The sequence below is a fragment of the Papio anubis genome, chromosome 7 (assembly GCF_008728515.1).
Source record: "Papio anubis isolate 15944 chromosome 7, Panubis1.0, whole genome shotgun sequence".
NCBI lineage: Eukaryota > Metazoa > Chordata > Mammalia > Primates > Cercopithecidae > Papio > Papio anubis.
In genome coordinates, this window is record NC_044982.1 from 156,914,391 (window position 1) to 156,923,156 (window position 8,766).

Below are 8,766 nucleotides of genomic sequence, written 5' to 3' on the forward strand. Positions count from 1 at the left end.
GGTCTCACCATGTTCCCTGGCTGATCTGAATTCCTGGGCCCAAGTAGTCCTCTGGCCTCAGCCTCCCAAAGTGCTGGGATTACAGGTGTGCGCCACTGCACCCGGCCCAAGACATTTTTTTAATGAGCACAAAGAGTCAAGGAAGGCACAATTAAACCACACGAGCACCACAGCCTCTGGCATGGCTAAAATAAAAGACCAGCATGTGGCTGGGCGCGGTGGCTCAAGCCTGTAATCCCAGCACTTTGGGAGGCCGAGACGGGCGGATCACGAGGTCAGGAGATCAAGACTATCCTGGCTAACACGGTGAAACCCCATCTCTACTAAAAAATACAAAAAACTAGCCGGGCGAGGTGGCGGGCGCCTGTAGTCCCAGCTACTCGGGAGGCTGAGGCAGGAGAATGGTGTAAACCCGGGAGGTGGAGCTTGCAGTGAGCTGAGATCCGGCCACTGAACTCCAGCCTGGGCGACAGAGCGAGACTCCGTCTCAAAAAAAAAAAAAAGACCGGCATGTCAAATAATTGTCAAGGATTTAGAGCAACTGGAAATTACAAGATGGTACAAGCACTTGGGGAAACTATATGGCATTTTCTCACCAAGGTTAACATGTATCTACCCCTGCGAAGCAGCAGTTCACCCTTAGGTATTTATCCAAGAGGAATTTTTTAATGAGTCCACGCAGAGATTTGTATCTGAATATTCATAAGAGCTAAAAGCTAGAAACATCCTGATGACCGTGAAGAGGTAGATGGATCAACAATGAAGTATATGCACGCAGTGGAATGCAATTCAGCTGTGAAAACACACAGCAAATCCACATAACAACATAAGGGAATTCCAGGAACTTTATGCCGGAAAAAAAAGCCAGACTTAAAAGGATCCGTTATTTAACTGGTAAAACTAGTCTCCAGTGATAGAAATTCCAACAGTGCTTGTCTCTGGGCCATGACGTGTTACCTGAAAGGGGGTTAGGGGAAATTTCTGCAGGTGATGGGTGCATTCTGTGTCTTCATTGGTTCCACAAGTACGTGCATGTGACAAAACTATTGAACTCTATCAAGGGTGGGGCTGGGTGTGGAGCAACTGGAAATTTCTTTATTTTTATTTTTATTTTTATTTTTTTGAGACAGAGTCTCACTCTGTCCCCCAGGCTGGAGTGAGTGGCACGATCTCGGCTCACTGCAAGCTCCGCCTCCCGGGTTCCCGCCATTCTCCTGCCTCAGCCTCCCGACTCGCTGGGACTACAGGCGCCCGCCACCTCGCCCGGCTAACTTTTTTTTTTTTTTTGTATTTTTAGTAGAGACGGGGTTTCACCGTGGTCTCGATCTCCTGACCTTGTGATCTGCCCGCCTCAGCCTCCCAAAGTGCTGGGATTACAGGCGTGAGCCACCGCGCCCAGCAACAACTGAAAATTTCTTACATTACTGGTGGAAATGCAGATGGTACAGCCAATTTGGTTTTTTTGGGGTTTTGTTTTGTTGGGGTTTTTTTGTTGTTTTTTTGTTTTGTTTTGTTTTGTTTTTTGAGACAGAGCCTCCCTCCGTCACCTAGCCTGGATTGCAGTGGTGCAGCCTCACCTGGAGTGTGTTTTCGGATGACTTTCCTAGCAGCACATCCCAGGAGGTTTCTTAGGTCATACAGTGTCTTTAAAGCTGCAGGTGGCTTTGGGCCAGGTGCCCTCCGATGGGGGCCATGAACAAAGTGGAGCCGGACACCAGCACGGTGCTTCCCAACAGAATCCAGGGGTCACTTCTGCTTTTATAATTGAATAAGTAAAACAGCATCTGAATGATCTTTTAATTTGTATTTCTTTTATTTTTAAAATTTTTGTTTTATTTATTTTATTTTATTTTATTTTTTTGAGACAGAGTCTCCCTCTGTCGCCCAGGCTGGAGTGCAATGGCACAATCTCAGCTCACCTCAACCTCTGCCTTGCGGGTTCAAGTGATTCTCCTGCCCTAGTCTCCTGAGTGGCTGGGACCACAGATGCACGCCAGCATGCCCAGCTAATTTTTGTATTTTTAACAGAGACGGGGTCTCACCATGTTGGCCAGGCTGTTCTTGAACTCGACCTCAAGTGATCCATCCACCTCGGCCTCCCAAGGTGCTGGGATTACAGGCGTGAGCCACCGCCCCCGGCCTTATTTTTAAAATATAGATGGGGTCTCGCTATGTTGCCCGAGGTGGTCTCAAACTTTGGGGCTCAAGCACAATCCTGCATTGGCCTCCCAAAGTGCTGAGATTACAGGTGTGAGCCGCTGTGCCCAGCCTTGGTACAGCCAATTTGGAAGAGTTTTTCAGTTTTTTACACTGTTAAACATATCTGTATTAAACATATTTTTACAGTGTTAAACAACTTCTCACCCAGCAATCTCACTCCTAGGTGTTTACCCAAGAGAAATGAAATGTATATTCAGACAGAAACCTGTACACAAATGTTTGTAGTGGTTTTACGAATAAGTGCCAAAACTAGAAACGGTCCACATGACCATCAACTGGTGAATGAATAAACAGCTTCAAGTTACCCAGTGGAACACTGCGCAGAAAGGAAACAGGACCTTGTAACAACTTGGGTGAGTCTCAAACTGCTTGAGTTTTCTGAATGAGAAGACATCTTTACACTGAATGTAACAAAGCTGTTCCTTTGCTCATGTGCATGGAACAGCTAAGGCCATGCTGCACATTGCCCTATCCTGTGTGTAAAATGGACTGGGACCAGGCGCGGTGGCTCACGCCTGTAATCCCGGCATTTTGGGAGGCCAAGGCAGGCGGATCATTTGAGGTCAGGAGTTCGAGACCAACCCGGCCAACATGGTGAAACCCCATCTCTACTAAAAATACCAAAAAAAATTAGCCAGGCGTGGTAGTGGGCACCTCTAATCCCAGCTACTTGGGAGGATGAGGCAGGACAATCGCTTGAAACTGGGAGGCAGAGTTGCAGTGAGCCGAGATCACACCATTGCACTCCAGCCTGGGTAACAAGAGCGAAACTTCATCCTAAAAAAGAAGAAGAAGAAAAAAAACCTACTGTTGGAGAGATTCTGTGAGACACACCCTTAATCTATCCACAGAGCCTTTAGTGTCGCTAACGGGTACTCTGAGGCACCATTTTTTTTACATCAGACGCTCAGTGGGTCACACCTGTAATCCCAGCACTTTGGGAGACCGAGGCAGGAGAATCACTTGAGCCCAGGAGTTCGAGACCAGCCTGGCCAACGTGGTGAAATCCTGTCTCTACTAAAAATACAAAAATTAGCTGGGCGTGGTGGTGCGCGCCTGTAATCCCAGCTACTCAGGAGGCTGAGACAGGAGAATCGCTTGCACCCAGGAGGCAGAGCTTGCAGTGAGCCGAGATCACACCATTGCACTCCAGCCTGGGGCAACAGCGTGAGACTCCGTCTCAATTTAAAAAGAAAATAAAAGTTAGGCCTGGTAGCGCACACCTGTAGTCCCAGCCACTCGGGGGCTGAGGTGGGAGGATTATTTAAGCCCAGGAGAGGCTCTAGTGAGCTTGATTGTGCCACGGCACTCCAGCCTGGGCGGCAGAGTGAGTTCGTGTCTCAAAACAAAAAGAATTTCCAGTTGGGCGCGGTGGCTCACACCTGTAATCTCAGCACTTTGGCAGGCAGAGGCAGGCGAATCACAAGGTCAGGAGTTCGAGACCAGCCTGACCAACATGGTGAAACCTCGCCTCTACTAAAAATACAAAAGTTAGCCAGGCATGGTGGTGCGCGCCTGTAATCCCAGACACTCAGGAGGCTGAGGCAGCAGAATCGTTTGAACCTGGGAGGTGGAGGTTGCAGTGAGCTGAGATCACGCCACTGCACTCCAGCCTGGGTGACAGAACGAGACACTCTCTCAAAAAAAAAAAAGTTTCCAATCACATCCTGAGCATCGTCTCTAGAACACATTTTCTTGGCAGTGCCATATAGTTTATCCTTGCTCGACAGTCGTTTTCTTATTTTAGCATCATTTGCCATATGGGGAGGCTAAAACATTTCAAAACCATTAATTCTGTCTCCTTTTTGGTTAAAATCTTTCTCTTAGTTAATGCACTCCTCTCACATTTTACTATAATCAGCAGGAAGACACCAGGCAGCATCTTCAATACTTTGCTTGGAAAATCTCATTAGCTAGAGTCCCTTGCCCACTTAATGAGCATGCTTTTTTTTTGGCGAGTCTTGCTCTGTGCGCCAGGCTGGAGTGCAGTGGCGCCAATCTCCGGCTCACTGCAAGCTCCGCCTCCCGGGTTCCGCCATTCTCCTGCCTCAGCCTCCCACAGCTGCTGAGCTACAAGCGCCATGCCAGCTAAATTTTGTAGTTTTAGTAGAGGGCACTCACGTGTTATGAGATGGTCTTGATCTCCTGACCTGGAGTGTTCCACCTGCCTCAGCCTCCCAAAGTGCAGGGATTACGAAGCGTGAGCCGCCCGGCCTTGTGGGTATATTCTGTCCTATCCACGTAACTGAAGTAACAGCAGGGCTCAAATTTCTACTGCTACTTAGTGAAAGTCTTCCTTCAATTTCCAATAACATTTTTCTCTCTTTTTTTTTTTTTTTTTTTTTTTTTTTGAGGCGGGTCACCGTGGCTGTGTCACCCAGGGGGCTGGAGTGCAGTGAGCGTGATCTTGCGGCTCACTGCAAGCTCCGCCTCCCAGGTTCAGGCCATTCTCCTGCCTCAGCCTCCGAGTAGCTGGGACTACAGGCTGCCCTGCGCCCGGCTAGTTTTTGTATTTTTAGTAGAGGCAGGGGTTTCACCATGTTAGCCAGGATGGTGGGGATGCTCTGACCTCGTGATCCGCCGCCTCGGCCTCCCAAAGTGCTGGGATTGGGCTTGAGCCACGGCCCGGCCTCACTTTCTTTTAAGCCTTCTTCAGCAATGTCCTCAAAGTCAAGTCTAAGAATTAGTGTGTTCAAAGCACTCGTGTCATCAACACTCTCCTCCAAGCCAGCCAGCCCCAGAGCCGCCCACTTCCTCAGAGCCCCAGCCCCAGAGCCACACTTCCTCCAAACCCGGCCCCAGAGCCACGCCCACTTCCTCAAACCCATTTAGGCCACGCCCACTTCCTCAAACCGGCCTTTGAAGCCACGCCCCTTAGGTTTTGCTGCAGCAGCATCTCCTCTGTACCGAAATCTGTGTGTCCAAGAGCAGAGCCATTAATATGCATGTGTGTGAGACATACATACATGTATATGTGTGTGTATATGTATCACCCATAGATACTGGTAATCGTGGACTTGCTGCGGGCTTTGCTCTTACACAGTTAATTGTGTAAACTGATTAATCCGTGTCCATAGGGCTGCCTATTGTCTGCATTGGATGCTGGAGCCCGCTGTCCACAAGGCTTGCGTCAGGAAAGGAAGATGGATGTAAAGTGAGAGGAAGGAACAAGCTGGCATGCCCATTGTGTGCTGGGGCCCCGCAGCGGGGACCCAAACCTGCCTCCCTTCTTGCTGCTTCTGGCCTTGGTGGTGTGGAGGTGCTGCAGAACCTAGGGCCTCTCATCGTGACGACAAGCCAGAGGCCTCCTTCGGGAGCCAGAGGATCCAGAGAGTCAACGAAAATAAAACTTCAGACTATCTGATTTATTGTGCCAGGGAGGAAGTTGAGCCCTAGAGACTGTCAGGTTGCATCACTGCAGTTCTCAGATTCACTCTCTTCCTCATTGTTCTTGTTCTGTAAATGGCTAAGAGGGACCAGAGACCAGACCTCCCCGCTTCCAACCACTGGTGTTGTTATACGTGAGCTGCCTCTTTCCTGTCCTGTATCTGACGCGGACCAGACGGTGCTCAAGACGCTATCACTAGTACCTCTTCCATGCGGAATGTTAAATACGCCTTGCCAGGAAGAAAAAGACCAACTTGACTAATCAGATCCTCATAACTGTGCATGAAGTCTGACACAGAGAGAGGTTCAAATGTTGGTACACTTCCCTAACCTTTGTCTGAATAAGCATTCCCAAACATCTACACTTTGCAACACTGACCTCTGTTCTTTGACATCTGCAGGCCGGGCGCGGTGGCTCACGCCTGCAATCCCAGCACTTTGGGAGGCCGAGGTGGGCGGATCACCTGAGGTCAGGAGTTTGAAACTAGCCTGGCCAACAAGGTGAAACCCCATCTCTACTAAAAATACAAAAATTAGCCGGACGTGGTGGCGGGCACCTGTAATCCCAGCTACTCGGGAGGCTGAAGCAGGAGAATGGCTTGAACCTGGGAGGCGGAGGTTGCAGTGAGCCGAGACTGTGCCACTGCACTCCAGCCTGGGCGACAGCGAGAGACTCCATCTCAAAAAAAAAAAAAAAGCTGTGCTTCCCGGGTAGCCCATCCTCAAACTTTTCGCTTGAATAAACTCTCTTTAAACTAGATTCTGATCCTTTTGATTATTTTAGGTTGACAAGAAGAAGGCGGTAGTGGCGTCCTGGCCATGGTGGTGGTAACAGTGTAAGCTGTCGGACAAACACAGCCACAGCTCCCTGCCTCTCCCCAAGCCTCCGCCAACGCCTCCCTCCTGGTCTTCCGGAAACACAGGAAGAAGAACTCTAGTAAACGAAGGTCAGCTTAGCCAGCTCCACGTGCTGCAAAGCCAACATATCAATTCGTGGCATCCTTAAGAAAGAGTAGTTTGGCCGGGTGCGGTGGCTCACGCCTGTAATCCCAGCACTTTGGGAGGCCAAGGCGGGTGGATCACCTGAGGTCAGGAGTTCGAGAGCAGCCTGACCAACATGGAGAAACCTGTCTCTACTACAAATATAGAAAATTAGCCAGGCATGTTGGTGCATGCCTGTAATCCCAGCTACTCAGGAGGCTGAGGCAGGAGAATCACTTCAACCCAGGTTTCAGTGAGCTGACATCGCGCCACTGCACTCCAGCGTGGTGACCACGCGAGACTCCGTCTCAAAAAAAAAAATAGTAATTTATTATAAGGAAGTCCTTATACTGTTGCCTGTGGCTGCTGTAACACATTACCATAAACCTGGTGGCTTAAAACAACAGATATTCATTCTCTTGAAGTTCTGGAGGCCCGAAGGCCAAAATTAAAGGAGCGATAGGGCCGTGCCCCCTCTATTCTCTGCCTCCCCAGTTTCTGGGGGCTGCCAGCATTCTGTGACTGTGACTGTGTGGCTGCTTCACTCCCCTCTGTGTTCACACTGACTCTTTCTGGGTCTGCTCTCTGCGCGTCTCTTGTAAGCACACTGTTTATTGGATTTAGGGCCCCTTCGGATAATCTAAGATGATTCCATCTCAATAACTTAGTCATATCTGCTAAGACCCTTTTTCTTCATGTAAGGTAACTCTTAAGTCTGTCAGGACTTCTATAACAAAGCACCATAGACTGGGTGGCTATAAACAGAAGAAATGTATTACTCTCAGTTCTGGAAGCTGAGCACCCAAGATCACGGCACCACAGAGTTGGTGTCTGGTGAGGGAATGGAGGAATTTGAATCCAAAAATGCATGCTGTGTTGCATGCTGTGTTTCACGCTGGGGGAGACCGTCTCCCTGTTCCGCTGGTGTTTGTTTCTCTGCCTGTTACTTCTGCTTTCTCACCTGTCCTTGCTGTGCTTTTCCTGTAGTGGTTGGAGGGTGGATGCTCACAGATTCCAAACGCACGTGACCAGTTCTTGGCTCCAGCCTTGGCCTGGGTTCCCCAGAAATACAACATGAGACAAAGCCATAGGTGCCTCCACTCCGAGATAGGGCGCGGTGCCCGTAGTGGGAGTCAGAGAGTGCTCTAGCAGGAGGAGGAGAGAGATGGAGGAGGAGGGGGAGAGCTGGTGGATGTGGGGCCATCTCAGTAAGCTGGCGCTGCTCAGTGTGCCTGCTCCGCCTCTCAGGATGTCCCTAGAAGCCATGTGGACTGCATCAGGAAGGAAAGAGGAATCTGCCTGTGAGTGCCTCTCGTTAGTCAAAGGTGCAGGGAATGTTAAGTCTCTGCACAACCGCATGGGTCATGTGTGATTTCAGAGGACTCTGATGTCTCCTGGTGACAGGGAAGCCCCAGGGCAGGAGGTGAGAGATCCAGGCGGGCACCAGGGAGACCTGCAGTTGGGTTCTTGGTTGGAGTCCATGTATTTTCACTGCAGAAGAAACCAAAGTCCTGAAGATAGGCTGTGATGTGAGTGAGAAAGTTCCAACTCTGAACTCCCATCCAAGGTTCCCAGGGCGAGTCAGCTCGGGTCAGGTGCCCACTCCAGCTTGAACAAGGTGTGGCAAGAAGTAAGAGATCAGGTTGTACAAATATAGCAGCTGAGATCATACTACTGTGGAATGGCGGGATCAGTTGAGCAGAAATTAAAGTTCCTCCTGGTTGGCTGGGCACATGGCTCACACCTGTACTCCCGGCACTTTGGTAGGCCCAGGTGGGAGGATCCCTGGAGGCCAGGAGTTCAAGGCCAACCTGGACAACAAAGTGAGACCCTGTCTCTAGAGACATAAATAAATAATAAATTTAAAAAACAGACCAAGACAAGTGTGATTTAAGGGGATATGTATGGGTGCCAAGTTAACAAAGGGTGGGTTGTGGTGGTCTTTTTATTGTGTCAACCTGGTGAGGCTACTGTCCCAGCTGTTCTATCAAACACACACCCCGTGTTGCTAGAAGGTATTTACTGGATGTGATTAAATTTCATATCAGTTGACTTTAAGTAAAGGAGATGATGCCAGACAGGCCAGCTGGGCCTGATTCAATGAGTTGGAGGACCTTGAGGCAGAGCTCCAGCTTCCTGAGAGAAGGCGGAATGGTAGCCCCAAAGCTGTCTGCTTCA

At 49.6% G+C, this 8,766-nt stretch overlaps 1 long non-coding RNA gene across 1 annotated transcript; it reads left to right on the plus strand.

Annotated features, from left to right (window-relative positions):
* Positions 1 to 1,346: 1,346 nt before the first annotated feature.
* On the plus strand, positions 1,347 to 6,093 carry LOC108586667. The gene is made up of 3 exons (XR_001904237.2): positions 1,347 to 1,442; positions 2,384 to 2,573; positions 5,298 to 6,093. It is a non-coding gene; the product is annotated as an uncharacterized LOC108586667 (long non-coding RNA).
* Positions 6,094 to 8,766: the final 2,673 nt, after the last annotated feature.